We start from the raw sequence: 13785 nt of genomic DNA, 5'->3' as shown, positions 1-13785 counted from the left end.
GTCTGGTTTGTTGGGGTCACGGCTCTTTCCTGGCACAGTCCTTCTTGGTCTTTTGGCACTAACAAGTCCCTTGGGTGCCCAACTAGGGCTGAAGGAGCTCCCTGGGCGCTCTCACCCTTCTAACATACCTACACCAGGTTGTCCATGGTTTAGTCCTTAAAACCTAGAAAGCCTTCTTCATCAGATTACTAAAACTGATGATAAACCAGATGTAAAGGTTTAATGCTGTTCTTTCCTGCCTGAAGTTGTGACCGATTATCCTAGGAGTTGTTTTGAGAATAATATGATATAATTTTATAGTGTATAATTCATGTGTTCATGAATGCACAGTGGTGTCACATCTAGGGAAGTCCTGCAGTGAGAAGGTGTGAGGATAAGTGGGTCCACTAGACTAGGAGATGCATGAAGCACTGATGACACCATGCCAGCAATACAAGAGGAGATGAGTTTTGAATATTAGTTTTGAAGGGGGAAAATTCATGATGTGAGGGAACTGGACAGGCTGTTGCACGTAGCTGGTGAGGTCGAGAATGGAGAGGGGGAAGAAATGCCATGAGTCCAGAACTTGCCTTACAGAGGTGGAGGTATGTGAAGGGATGAGCTTAAGAAGGCATATGGAGAATGGCTATGAAGGGCCTTGAGGAAGATGGGAAGGATTTTGTAATGGAGGGGGAGTTAGGCAAGGCCCTTTAGGATCAGGCATGGGGTGGTCTTTTTTGTGGGCATGGGTGAGAAAGTGTATTGTGACATTCTAAATAGAGAGGTTGTGAGAGAGGCTGCTGCAGCCAGGGGAAGGAAAGGGTAAATATGATTTGTGATGGCTGCTGGTGGAGGAAAAAAAGATGGCTGGCTGCACAAGGAGCAGCTAGCTGGAAAGCACATTCTCTGGTCCCTCCAGGAATGTTTACAGTGGCTAGTGAGCTCTTTCCCTTCTTCCCTTCCCATGCCATCATCTAGCGCCGCTAGCATCCTGGAGTCCCCTATTAGTTTCCTTAGAGACAGAGGCCAGGGAGATATATATTCTTCTTCCTGGGACTCTGATTCTGTCTTGGGTGTTACCTGAGCCATGCTCCCAGAACTGCCTCCAAGAAGGACTTGGAGCTAGGGTTAGGGAAAAATTTAAAAATAATTCAAGATTTATTTACTAATGTATTTTAAAGGAACAGATTCCCAGTTGGATGCTCAGAGTATGAACTATAATGATTTAGAAAACAATATTGGTGTCAAAAATAGTGAACACCCACACTTAGAGTTATTGGTACACAGCCAGTCATTGACAGAGTAAGGAGCAGAACCCAGGAATCTTGACTTTTTAAAAATACTTATTATTGGTATTTTCACACCCAGGAGCTCCAGTTATGGAGCTAGGCTCTGCACAAATACTTGTTTCTTCCTTTGTTCAGGCAGGAAAATATTTTGACAAGAAATTGTTTTGTGTCAGCAATGTGTTTTGCTCTGCCTAGTGTACAGTAATAAAGACAGTCTCCAGTATTGCCAACACAAATAATATTTGGTGTTTTTCTTCACACGCCATCTACCAAAGTCAAAGGATTATGTGGGATTCTTGGAATTTCTTTCTTTCTTTCTTTCTTTTTTAAGAAAGTTTCTAGTCTTTATGGTTGTGGGGAAAAGCTGGGACATCTGACTCGTGTGTAAAGTAAAGTTTCAAAAATCAGAAGGCAAAGAAAGAGGCCCACACTTATTATTTTTTTAATCTCATGATTTTTAAGGCAATCTTATGTTTTTTGGGGCCTTGCTCATAGTTTTTGGCAATTGTGACTTTCTCCCCAGAAGATCTTAAACAGAGACAGATACTTAGAGTACAGGACACACTGGGAAGTTCAGTGATGGGAAGAATTCATGTTTTTAAATCCCCTAGTAGGCCTTTTAGAAGAAGTGGGGAATTTTAAAGGGGACTGGAAAGACTTTATTTAAAAACATACACTAGATAGCAGAAGCAGAGATAGCTGCATCAGTTGGTTTGAAGGCTGGATGGGGATGAACTTAGCAAAGTATGACCCTGAATGGTTAATGGCACCTCTGCAGTTGAGTTTAGAAATCAGGAGATAAATATGTGTAAGAATAATTTCCAAACTGAAATATATATTAAACTCATTCCCAACTTTCATGCCTTTGTGTTCCATGTGTGCATTATGGTACCTTTGCAAGCAGGGGCGGCTCCAGGCACCAGCACAGCAAGCACATGCCTGGGGCGGCAAGCCGCGCGGGGCAGCCTGCCGGTTGCTGTGAGAGTGGCAGTCAGGCAGCGTTCGGCGGCATGCCTGCGGGAGGTCTGCCGGTCCTGCAGCCTCGGCGGCAAGTACGCTGAAGGCACGAGACTGGCAGATCACCCGCAGAAAAGCTGCCGAATTCGCGTCCCCAGCGGATCACCCACAGGGATGCCATGCTTGGGGCAGCAAAAAACATAGCGCCCCCCCCTGTTTGCAAGTAGCATCAAGTGTTAAATACAGCAAAAAACTTGCAGGAAATACTCAGAATGGTCAGATCTCACCATTAGCTAGCCAGAAATGCTTCTTCAGGGGGGCCACAGTACCCATCTCCTCCTCTTCTAAGTGATTTGGGCCCAACACAGAGACTTCTAGATTATTTTTGCTTCTGTCTTGCAACCTTGGATGGATCAGCCAATGTTAAGTTTTGCTTATCACATACACAACACATTTAGAAAGTGTTGTGCAAACATTAACTAATTAATTAGGCTGAAACTTGGTTTAAGCTGCTAAACCAGATTTTTTAAATTTAAAAATAATTCATTAAACCAATGTAGTTCTTGTTAAATAACTCTGATTTTACATGTCTACATAGCCCTACACAGGATTCGCAACTGTTAGCAAGACTCTGACGTTCTCCTTTTTAAGCAGTCTAAACTTTGAGCCCCTTTTTCTCAGCAGAGCAAGAGTCAACATAATGGGAACAGTCATGGCAGAGTTCCCTTTCTGTGGCTTCAGAGGCCTCTGGTCTTTGCCTTGCTCTGTCATGATGAAGCGGGGGGACAAATTGAAAGTCCATAATAAGTAGGGTGACCAGATAGCAATTGTGAAAAAACAGGTTGGGAGTGGGGGGTAATAGATGCCTATATAAGAAGTCCAAAAAAAGGGACTATCCCTTTAAAAATGGGACATCTGGTCACCCTAATAATAGGTGATCCCTTCGGGGGAACAAGTCCCAGAAATTTCAGCTCTGTGGGGGACAACAGAGAATGAGAAACAACATTTTACTTATTCTTTCCTCCAAATCAGCTTTAAAACTTAGGATTGCAATGGATAAGTGAGAGGGTTGAACTGCCACTCTGTTTGAACCACTGGGAGGAGGAGATTTGGAGCATGCGGGGAAGGCACATAGCCCTCAGTGTTGAAGAGAAGTCTGAGCTCCCTCTGGTATTTGCAGAAGAGGAACACATCCCAATTTTTCCACATTGAGGAAGCATAGATGCCAAGCCAAAAAGCACTGCAAAGGATTAAGGCTTTCAGAGTCATCTTTATTCAGTCCCACAACACACCTCTTCTTCCATCAAATGAACAAGCAGTGTTTGACTACCAATTTAGAGACGTGCTCTTGGATCTTACGGGTGAGATGAAATCCTGGCAGACAGTATACATAGGTGCAAGCTAGAAAACCTTCATATAGCAAGAGGAACCTCCGGGAGAGGTTTTCTGTCCCATTTCTGGCTCTCTCCGAAAACCAGTGGACATGTCAGGTGTTGTGGAAGCAGGGCCTGGGAGATCTGTTATACTACATACTGGTAATTTTCCATACATGCACCCTGACGTGGCTATGCATCCTACAGACGTTCATCTATACAGATCATTCCTGCACCTTAGTAGAAAGATTGGTGTTGTCTAGATTGCAAATTTGCATAGTGACCTGGCTGTTGCAAATACATATTTGCTACTATTTCAGATTGGCCTGAGAAGTTATAGATTTACAAATAGCAATGAATATTTTTGAATAATTTTATAGTGTAATATCTCTGGCTTTCTAAAAAAAACCATGCTAGGTATGTAAAGCTGCCAAATGAGCTGGGAATCTCTCAAAAGACTTGCTGTACTATATCACAAAATCCTGGAATTTAGAGCAGGTAAAGCCTTCTAGTTTAGCTGCTGAATAATGTAGGATTGCCCTATACAGTGAGTTTTCTACTGCTCTTTCCAGTTACAAATTCAACATCCAAAAAGATGGCGTCTCCGCCACCTTCTGTGGGAGGCTATCCCATGTCTAGATGCAATACAACTGTATGGAGGGTGCTGCTATACCCTTAGTTCAAAATGAGCTCAAGTTTTGTGGGCTCACGTGTCAACCTTAACATGCTTTTAGGGTAGCTGTTTGTGTGTTCATGCAGGATTTTATCACAGGAAAAATTACTTCAGCACCGTTTGATTGCGTTTAATCAACTAATGCCAGTATGACGTTCAACCAGTTAGTGGGTTTTGTTTCTTTCTAATCTAGCTAAAACATCCTGCGTTATCAGCAGCTAGGCAGTAGGGAAGAAATAAGCTGGAAGCATTTGCCAATCCTCTGAACCAGAGTACAGAGCTCTGCAGGATTCTCAGCTGGCCCTGAGACTCTTTAAACTCAGCAGCCAGTATTTTACATGAATAACTGATTGGTAGATCAGAGTACCCAAAAGAGGTCACGTCTATGTAGGGGTGAGTGCTTTGATGCTTGTTAATATGCAATTTGAAAGGCAAATAAGTAGGCAAAAGTGGATTTCATTTATAAGGAACAACTGCACAGTATAAGAGCGCCCTTTACGGCAATTTTTCCCTAGACTGGCTAATTTTTATTAAAAGATGCTTATTTTTCATAGATAAGGAGATATTTTACATAGGATCATAAATGTACTTAGCAGTTCACAAAAAAACGTGAACAGGAAATGTCTCTGCTCCTAAGAACTTAAATATGGTCTACAGTATAGATATACTGTAATTATGGCCTACTGGTGACCCTTCAGGTGCAGGGCTTGAAGTGAGGATATAAGATAGCCTTGAAGTGAGGATATAAGATATAAGGTGCTCTTCCAAGCTCTGCCCAAAAGTAAGTTCCGTCTACTTGAGATGCCATGCTGTATTTGGCTCCTTAGACTTGCCTTCCTTTTTAGTGGGATTCAAATTCTAGACTTGGTTCTGCTGGGCTCCTTGGGCATGGTGCCTTAAGGGCCATTGAGGGGGAAAAAATGAGTGGTGGCATGATCGCGAATGCCATCCACTTACGTGACCAAAATGAACTGGCATTCGCAGTAGGTTATGGAGATCATTATTATATGATTCCCTTTCTATCTTTTTACATGCTTTGATCAGCAATGAAATGCTAAAGTGTTGTCACTTATCATCAAGCCTCTGCGTTACCACTTCATTCAGAAGAACAGAGGCAGTTCTTCCCTCTCAGAGCTATTTCGGGCTCTTTGCAAACTTGGGTGAACATCATAACATCAATTACTGTTCCTGAGGGAATTCTGCACCAAATAAATAAATAAAAATTTGGTGCACCAATATTTTAAAATTCTGCAAATTTTATTCGACAATAAATAAATGTGGAGGCTCCAGCATGGCAGTGGGGAGCACAGGCCACTCCCCTCCCAGGAGTTGGTGGTGAGGTTGCACTCAACCCTGACACAGCACAAGGGCTAGGCCTGCTCCAGAAACACGCCAGGGCCCTGCCCCTCTGCACCAGGCATAAGCAGGCACGCTCAGCCCAGCAGAGTCCAAGTGTAGAGGGGGTCCAGGTGTGGCATTCAGAGGGTTCCATGTGGGACAATCTGGGTGTGTGCAGCTCAGTGGAGGATCTGGATGCACAGGGTTTCATTGGGAGGTTCTGGGTGCAGGGGCATTGGGGCTCTGTAGGGGGGTCCAGGTGAAGGTGGTTGGGGCTTGGAGGGGGTGTGTGGGGGGAGGATGGGGCTTGGTAGGGGCAATCTGTGTGTGTGTGTGTATCTTACTGGGGTGGTACAGGTGCTGGAGGAGAGGGGCTTGTTGGAGTGGGAGTCTGGGTACAGCTGGTTGAGGCTCAGTGAAATGGGGATCTGGGTGTGGGGGGCTCATTGGGGTGCTGCAGGGGGCCTACTTAATGGGGGAGCCCCAGGTGCTGCTTCTTCCCTCCCTAATTCCTTTATCCCTTTCTGTTCCCCATCCCATCCACCTTCCCCACTGCTTCTTCCCCATCCTTTCCTCCATTCACCCCACCCTCCCTGCCCTGCCCCACTGCAGGCACTCAGTCATTGTACAGAAAACAGAATAGCTCCTAGCACACAGAAGGGGAGTGTGATCAGCACTAGGACCTGGGAGGTGGTGGTCAGCTGCAGAATCAGAGAGCTAGAGCAGAACCATCCTTCAGCCAGGCAGCTCTGTGTTCTTAGAAATGGTGGGGGAGCAGTGGCACATGACCCCATGTGTCCCTTCACACCGTGCCTCTATGTTGGGGAGGCTATGCCCTCCTTGCCTCCCCACCCCCACATGGACGTCCCCAGGTCCCCTCGCCCCGACAGATTTACCTCTCCACTGGCTGCTATGGGCACTGGAAACCATGCTGGCACGTGACCGCTCCTGTGGCTTCCCTTTGCTTCCCTGTCATTTTCTGCAGGGAAGCAGAGAGATTTGTGCGGGGACATGAATTCTTCGTGCACAGTGCTGCAGAATTCCTCCAGGAATAAGTTGTATTCAGTTAACATTAGGCAGGTTTTCTTTACAACCATCAGGGCTGGTGACTTATTTGAAAAGAGTGAGTGGAGCATTTAGATTCTGGACCGCATGATAGTAGTTTGCAAGGAAGGGGAATGCCATAATTCTGTATACTCCTTCTACCCCAGCCACTTATTCTAGACACATGGAAACAGCATGTTTGGGGAGTAAATGCAACTCTGTTTGGGAGATATGAAGCAGAGCTGAACAAATAACAGTAAATAACATATTGAATGAAAGTAACTTCATTCTGTTCACCAGTTGTCTGAAAACAGATTCTCTCTTCTTGCAAATACCATTTACTCTATGGGTGCCTGTTTGAAATTTGGAATCTGTGATACAAGTTGTGTTGCTTAATTGTGTTCAGTCATATAAGTCAAATGATGATGCTTCTTTTTGTTGACTAGATGGGTGTAACTTTTGTAATCAGGTTTACAGTAGATAAGCTCCAGAAAGCAAAATTTGAAAATTGTTTTCTGTAAATACTTGTGATAGTAAAATTCAATCAAAGTTAAGGAAGGCAGTCACCACAGGAGGAAACAAACACATGAAAATCAATCCCATCAAACTAACTTATCTTTTTTTTATTAGATTACAAATTTGGTTGATTAAGTATATTACATCAACACTACTACTTTGACTTCTGTAAGGCATTTGACTTGGTACTGCATGACATTTTGATTAAAAAAGTGGAATGATATAAAATTAATATGGCACACATTAAATGTGTTAAAAGCTGGCTAATGGATAGTTCTCAATGTAATTCTAAACAGGGAATCCTCTTTTAGTGGGTGTGTTTCTTGTTTCCTGCAAGGAATCTCTTTTTGGTTCTATGCAAGTTAACATTTTTTTTTAATCAATGACCTGGAAGAAAACATAAAATCATCACTGATAAAGTTTGCAAATGATATGAAAATTGGGGGAGTGATTAATAATGAAGAGAGCAGGTCACTAATACAGAGAGATATTTATCATTTGAGTGCAATCAAATTCTATGTGTTTTAGTATGGCTAAATGTAAATGAATATATCTAGGAACAAAGAATATAGGCCATATTTACAGGTTGGGGGACTCTATCCTGGGAAGTAGTGATACTGAAAGAGATTTGGAATGTGGCATGGATACTCAACTGAACACGAGTTCCCCGTGCAGTGTTGTGGCCAGAAGGGTTAACATGATCTGTGGATGCATAAACAGTGGATTCTTGAGTAGGAGTAAAGAGGTTATTTTACCTCTGTTTTTGGTGCCTGTGCAACTGCTGCTTAAATACTGTGCCCAGTTTTGATTTCCACAATTCAAGAAGGATTTTGATAAATTGGAGATAGTTCAGAGAACAGCTACAAGAATGATTAAAGGATTAAAAAACATGCCTTGTAGCGATTGACTCAAGGAGCTCAATCTATTTATCTTAACAAAGAAAAGGTTATGGGATGGCTTGCTTACAGTCAATTAGCACTACATGGGGATCAAATATTTAATAGTGGGTTCTTCAGTCTAGCAGTGAAAAGTATAACATGATCCAGTGTCTGGAAGCTGAAACTAGCCAAATTCAGGCTAGATGTAAATTTTTAGCAGTGAGAGTAATTAACCACTGGAACAATTTACCAAGAGTTGTGGTGGATTCTCCATCACTGACAATTTTTAGATCAAGATTGAATGTCTTTCTAAAAGATATTCCTCTTAGAATTATTTTGGAGAAGTTCTATGGCCTGTGTTATGGGTCAGACTAGATGATCACAGTGGTTCCTGCTGGACTTGGAATCTGTGAATTCAAATGGATATTTGCAGAAAACATTTTTCCATCTCTTGTAATGAGGTGCTGCAAAAGAGAAACGGGATTTAAGGAATAATTTGAAGGAGGTGGCAGTCACCTGCCACATGGAAATGAGAAGCTATTTCAAGCATTTGACAAGGCATGAAAGCTAAGACTGGGAGTCAGAGATGAGGGAAGCAGTTAGGAGAAAGGAAAGCAGGTTATAAAGATCTCAAATAGTATTAATTCTCAAAAACAAATAGGTACAAAGAAAAGAAGCCTGAAAGTTAGCTTAAAGAATATTTTGTCGTTAATGCTCAATGCATACTGCTTTTACAGTTCTCCTTTATGAATGGATTAGTTTATATTTGCAAGGGTAAAATCATCACATTTTCACAGATCATTTTCGGAATCAACATTTATTTCCTTGCCTCAGGTCTTATGAGATATTGATGGCATTTTATACAGATACTGCGCACACACATGCGCGCACACACAGACAGACAGAGTAAAAATAATTCTATAATTTCTCACCTCTTCTGGGACATACATATATAAAAATAAGAGTGAGAGAGCTTCTTGTTTTATGGTAAGCTTGGGTTAGGAATGTGTGTTAGTCTTTGTCAGACACTTCAGCTAACAGAAATGCTGAGGTTATGCTTGAAAAGTGAAGTAACATACTTTGAAGGTAAATAACTTACATCCAGTTTGTGCCAGTGAAGCAGAGCCCTGGTTGGGGGATTGTGTGGAGGTGCACAGTCCCAGGGAGCTGCAGGGGAACATTGTGCTTCAGAGAGGCTGCTGCTGCTGCACCATCTCATTGGTGGGGCACACTACACCTCACTTCTCAGCCAGCTAACTCTGTTGGCTGGTGCAAGGTGAGGAGGGGAAGGGGGCTTTCTCCCTGCACTTTTTGGAGGTGTTAGTACCTGTGGGATGTTAGCCCAGCCCTTGTGCTCAGGGGACCCCAGATCGGGAAGACATTTTCCTCCAGGTCAGATAGGCAGGGACCTTGTCGGTGTGGGGGGGGTCCATCTTCCACTGCAGCTTGGGGTATGAATCACCTGTTGAGATCATCTGGGCGTGTCTCACTTAATTCCCTGCCATTGTAAGGTATGTCTACACTGAGTTCTAAAACCCGCAGCAGCGAGTCTCAGAGCCTGGGTCTACAGATTCAGACTCACACTGCAACGCTCAAAACAGCTGTTAAGAAGTTGGGGCTCGGCAAGGGGGGTGGGTTTCAGATGCTGAGCTCTAGCCTCTGACATACAATGTCTACACTGCTGTTTTTTGCACTGTAGCGTGAGCTTGAGGCTGTAAACCTGAGCTCTAAGAGCTGTTGCTGCAGGTTTTAAACCTCAATATACAGAGAGAGGCCTTGGGCACTGGTGGTCCCACTGTCTCTCCTGTTCTCAGCCTGTGGCGCGCAGCAGTTTAGTTTCCTGAGAACTAAAATACTTTAGTTAAACTAAAGTTATTGGCCTCATCATAGGCACATTTGGCTGAAATTTATAGTTTGTTAGGAGGTCAGACTAGATGACCCGCTCTGGCCTCACACTCTGTGGAAGGGCTGCAGTTACGGCTAGCCCCTATGCCTCTTCTCCTGTCACTTGGTGTGGGGACTGACCACAAGGCAATATGTGATGTATCGAGTTAGGTCCATGGGTTCTAAATATATCAATCCTATATTTTAAATCCCATTCATTTTCTTCTCCAAATGTCTGCTTTTATGACACCTAAGTAAGTGTTAATGAAATTCTTTTGTCCCTCAGTGGTTTTGAACACAATGGGCAACGTTATTTTTGAGATAAGGTTCATGGAGCTCTTTGCCTCCATGGAGTTGAATGTGTGGCTAGTGGAAAGATCAATGGTATAATGTGTTCATTGTTTGAATGTCAAGAGAATTCGGAGCCCCAGTTTGTTAAATTATGGCCTTTTTAATGTGCTTGTTTAGGCTCTTGTAAATTGTAATCAGTAAATTAGATGTGTTGCCCTCACAGTGTTAGGGTTAGCATTCTAGGGACTCCTTGCTCCTTCTTTTCTTTTCTTTTTTTTATGTTTAAAGTGAAACTAAGCAGGGAATTAGTTGTTTGATATGCGAGATTGGTTCTATGTTGTGTACGCTAGCTGCATGCTGATGTCGATCAATGCTGAAGGAAGAACAGTGAATGCAGTATTGCAGCCCAAGTAGAACTATCCATAAAAAAAATGATGGCTGTAACAATGTCTTGTATGATTTGATAGAAATGGTAGCCCTGGGTCATAAAAGCAAATATAGAGGGATAAATAAGGCCATGACAAAGTCTTCAAAAGAGAATATTTGGTGTTTTTGGAGCAGGAATTCAAAGATTGCAATATCAGCTTTTGTATAAAAATGTAAACTGTCAGCCTCTTCAACACACGGCCCCCCTTCTCTTCTGTCTCACATACCACCTCACGATTCAATACCTTTTAAAATAAATAAATAAAACCTTCCTAGTAGCTCAATCATCCAGAACTTTTTCCCCTTCTCCTTCCATCATATCTTTCTAGATAAATTCTCTTTTATACCAGGAAAATACACATTTTTGGTGATGGGGGCAAGCTTTCCCCTTTCTAATTTCAGCTCATTTAACTGGAGGTGAAGATCCAGTTGGTCAGAGCAGGGGCCACCCAAAGTGGGGGGCAATTTGCCCCAGGCCCTGCAGGGGTCCCCATGAGAGTTTTTCGGGGGCCCGAGAGCGGGGTCCTTCACTCACTCTGGGGGCTCTGGTAAACTCTCGCGGGGCCCGGGCCCCAGGAGCTTCTTCCGCTCTGGGTCGTCATCGGCAATTTGCTGGCGGAAGGTCCTTCCGCTCCGGGACTCACCGCTGAAGTGCCCCAAAGACCCGCGGCGGGGGGTCCTTCCGGCACTTCGGTGGCGAATCTTTGGCGTCAGTTCGGCAGCGGGGGGTCCTTCTGCCTCGGGACCCACCGCCAAGGTGCCGGGTCTTTGGTGGCCATTCGGCAGCGGAGGCCCCCTGCTGCTGCAGACCTCAGGCCTCCTGAATCCTCTGGGTGGCCTTGGGTCAGAGTTCTAATATTTGGGAAGCAGCTCCCTGAACCTCTTGTGCAGGGGTTCTCAAACTAGGGGTCGGGACCCCTGAGAGGGTCGTGAGGTTATTACATGGGCGAGTCACAGGCTGTCAGCTTCCACCCCAAACCCTGCTTTGCCTCCAGCATTTATAATGGTGTTAAATATATTACAAAGTGTTTTTAATTTATAAGTTGGGGGGATCGCACTCAGAGGCTTGCTATGTGAAAGGAATCACCAGTAAAAAAGTTTGAGAGCCACTGCTCTTGTGGGACTGTCCTAAATCTTTGTAACTTCACACTTTAAACAATCTCTTGTCTTCTTGCAGGATGGTGGCTGTCTTTAAATAATGATACACTGTATTTGTTTCAATATTACAGCACCAATGTTCAGGTAGTTTGGGTTGCAATTGGCTAGCCATACCTCCTACTATTTATTTTCTTATTTCTCCCCATTTAATATAGTAATAGTCAGTGGAGCAGGAAAGCATTGTGACAGCATAATGGCATATTGTTTGAAAGCAATTGTCTTCCATTTCCAAGGCTTCTGTTTAAAATGCAATTATTATCTGCTAATATATCTTGGATACATTATTGCAGGATTGATCAGTAAAGAACTTGTTGGTGCTATGGTCCTATTTAATTATGTACCTGTTTGTATGTATATAATATATGTATTGTAAAAAGAAACTCTGCACTAGCTGGCTAAATATTATTTGTAAGATGCATCTGCTGAAGTTTAGATAAGCTAATTGTTCATGGAATGTGGAAACATCTCCATATAGTGACAAAAGAAAAAGAACCTAATACCCTGTGTGTAATGCAATAACCACAGAATTACAATTGCCTTGTGTAAAGTATCTGCTAATGAAGGCAGGTAATAGAATTCTTGCAAATGCAAATGCTAACTGGCTCCCCAGTGCTAGGCAGAGAACTGAAAAATGGTACCAGCTGGAGGAAAAAGACATCTAAAAATGCATTAAAAAGAAGATGCCTTAGATGCATGTTTGTAAATACTTGTATAAATGATCTTATGAGAGTCTTATTAAGAGGCAAACTGAGAATACTAACAGAATGTTATAGGAAATCATCAGGAAACCCAAAGGATATTTGTATGCAGACTGGATAATGACAGTACTGGGAACCGTGTGGTAGCATTTACACTACCATCACCTAGCACAGAGGACAGCCTTTTGAGGAGTATTTAAGTAGTAGTAATAGGTAGAGCTTGTAAAAGCCAATACTTCTTATTATCCCAAATAGTAAAAGAATGCCCTGCTGAACAGAGATTTAATTTGAAAAACAAAACAGAATATCGTGTGTGTGTATTTTTGCGCATGCATATAAATTGCATTTATGTAGCATTAAGTGATGAATGTGCCCTGTTACCAGGCTAAGAGGGGAATTCAGCACATGAATCACTCTCTGTGTGTAGTTTCTTAATCTTTCAGCATTTTACCACTCTAGTCTCCTCAGCATGAACACTGTTTCAAATAATTGCTTCCTAAATAGATATGATAAGTTCATGAAGAGCCCAGCCCACATAAAGGAAGTGGGTGTATGCTGGTTTTTCACATAGCAATAGGGAGAGAGAAACATTTTAAAAATAAATGGTCCCTTTAATAGTCAACTTTTTAACACTTCTGTGCTCCTTCCTGCAATTACCTATTGTTGTCTTTACAGTACCTCATACAGGTGAGTCTCATCTTACGCGGGGTTTCCGTTCCACGGTCAGGGCCGGCACTACCATTTAGGCAGCCTCGGCAATCGCCTAGGGCGCCAGGATTTTTGAGGGGGCGGCATTTTGCTGGGGGGGGGGAGGCGGCAGGCGGCTCCAGTTGACCTGCCGCAGGCATGCCTGTGGAGGGTCCGTTGGTCTGCGGCTCCGGTGGAGCTGCCGCAGTCATGCCTGCGGATGGTCGGCTGCTCCCGCGGCTCCGGTGGACCTCCCACAGCCATGCCTGTGGCAGCTCCACCAGAACCATGGACCAACGGACCCTCCGCAAGAATGCCTGCGGCAGCTCCACCGGAGCCGCGAGATCACCGCGGGGGGCGGCGAAATGGCCGTGCGCCTAGGGCGCGAGAAACCCTGGCGCCGGTCTTGTCCACAGTTAGCGCGTAAAGCGAAAACCACGTATAGTCAAAATTACATTGAGTTGAATGGCGGGCGGAATCGCCTGCACTACAGGTACAGTGTTAAAATTGTTGTTTTTTTTCTTTTTTTGGTTTTGCTGACCGCGTAAAGCTGAAATCGCGCATGTTAAATGCGCGTAAGATGCAACAGACCTG

General features: G+C 43.7%; 1 protein-coding gene across 10 annotated transcripts in view; it reads left to right on the top strand.

Moving 5' to 3' along the window:
* Positions 1-13785, top strand: part of PATJ (PATJ crumbs cell polarity complex component) — a 215053-nt gene that overhangs the window by 108217 nt on the left and 93051 nt on the right. The gene's annotated exons all lie outside the window — the stretch shown is intronic.

The sequence above is a fragment of the Gopherus flavomarginatus genome, chromosome 7, assembly GCF_025201925.1.
Source record: "Gopherus flavomarginatus isolate rGopFla2 chromosome 7, rGopFla2.mat.asm, whole genome shotgun sequence".
Classification (NCBI taxonomy): domain Eukaryota; kingdom Metazoa; phylum Chordata; order Testudines; family Testudinidae; genus Gopherus; species Gopherus flavomarginatus.
This window is presented reverse-complemented; position numbering and strand designations above follow the sequence as displayed.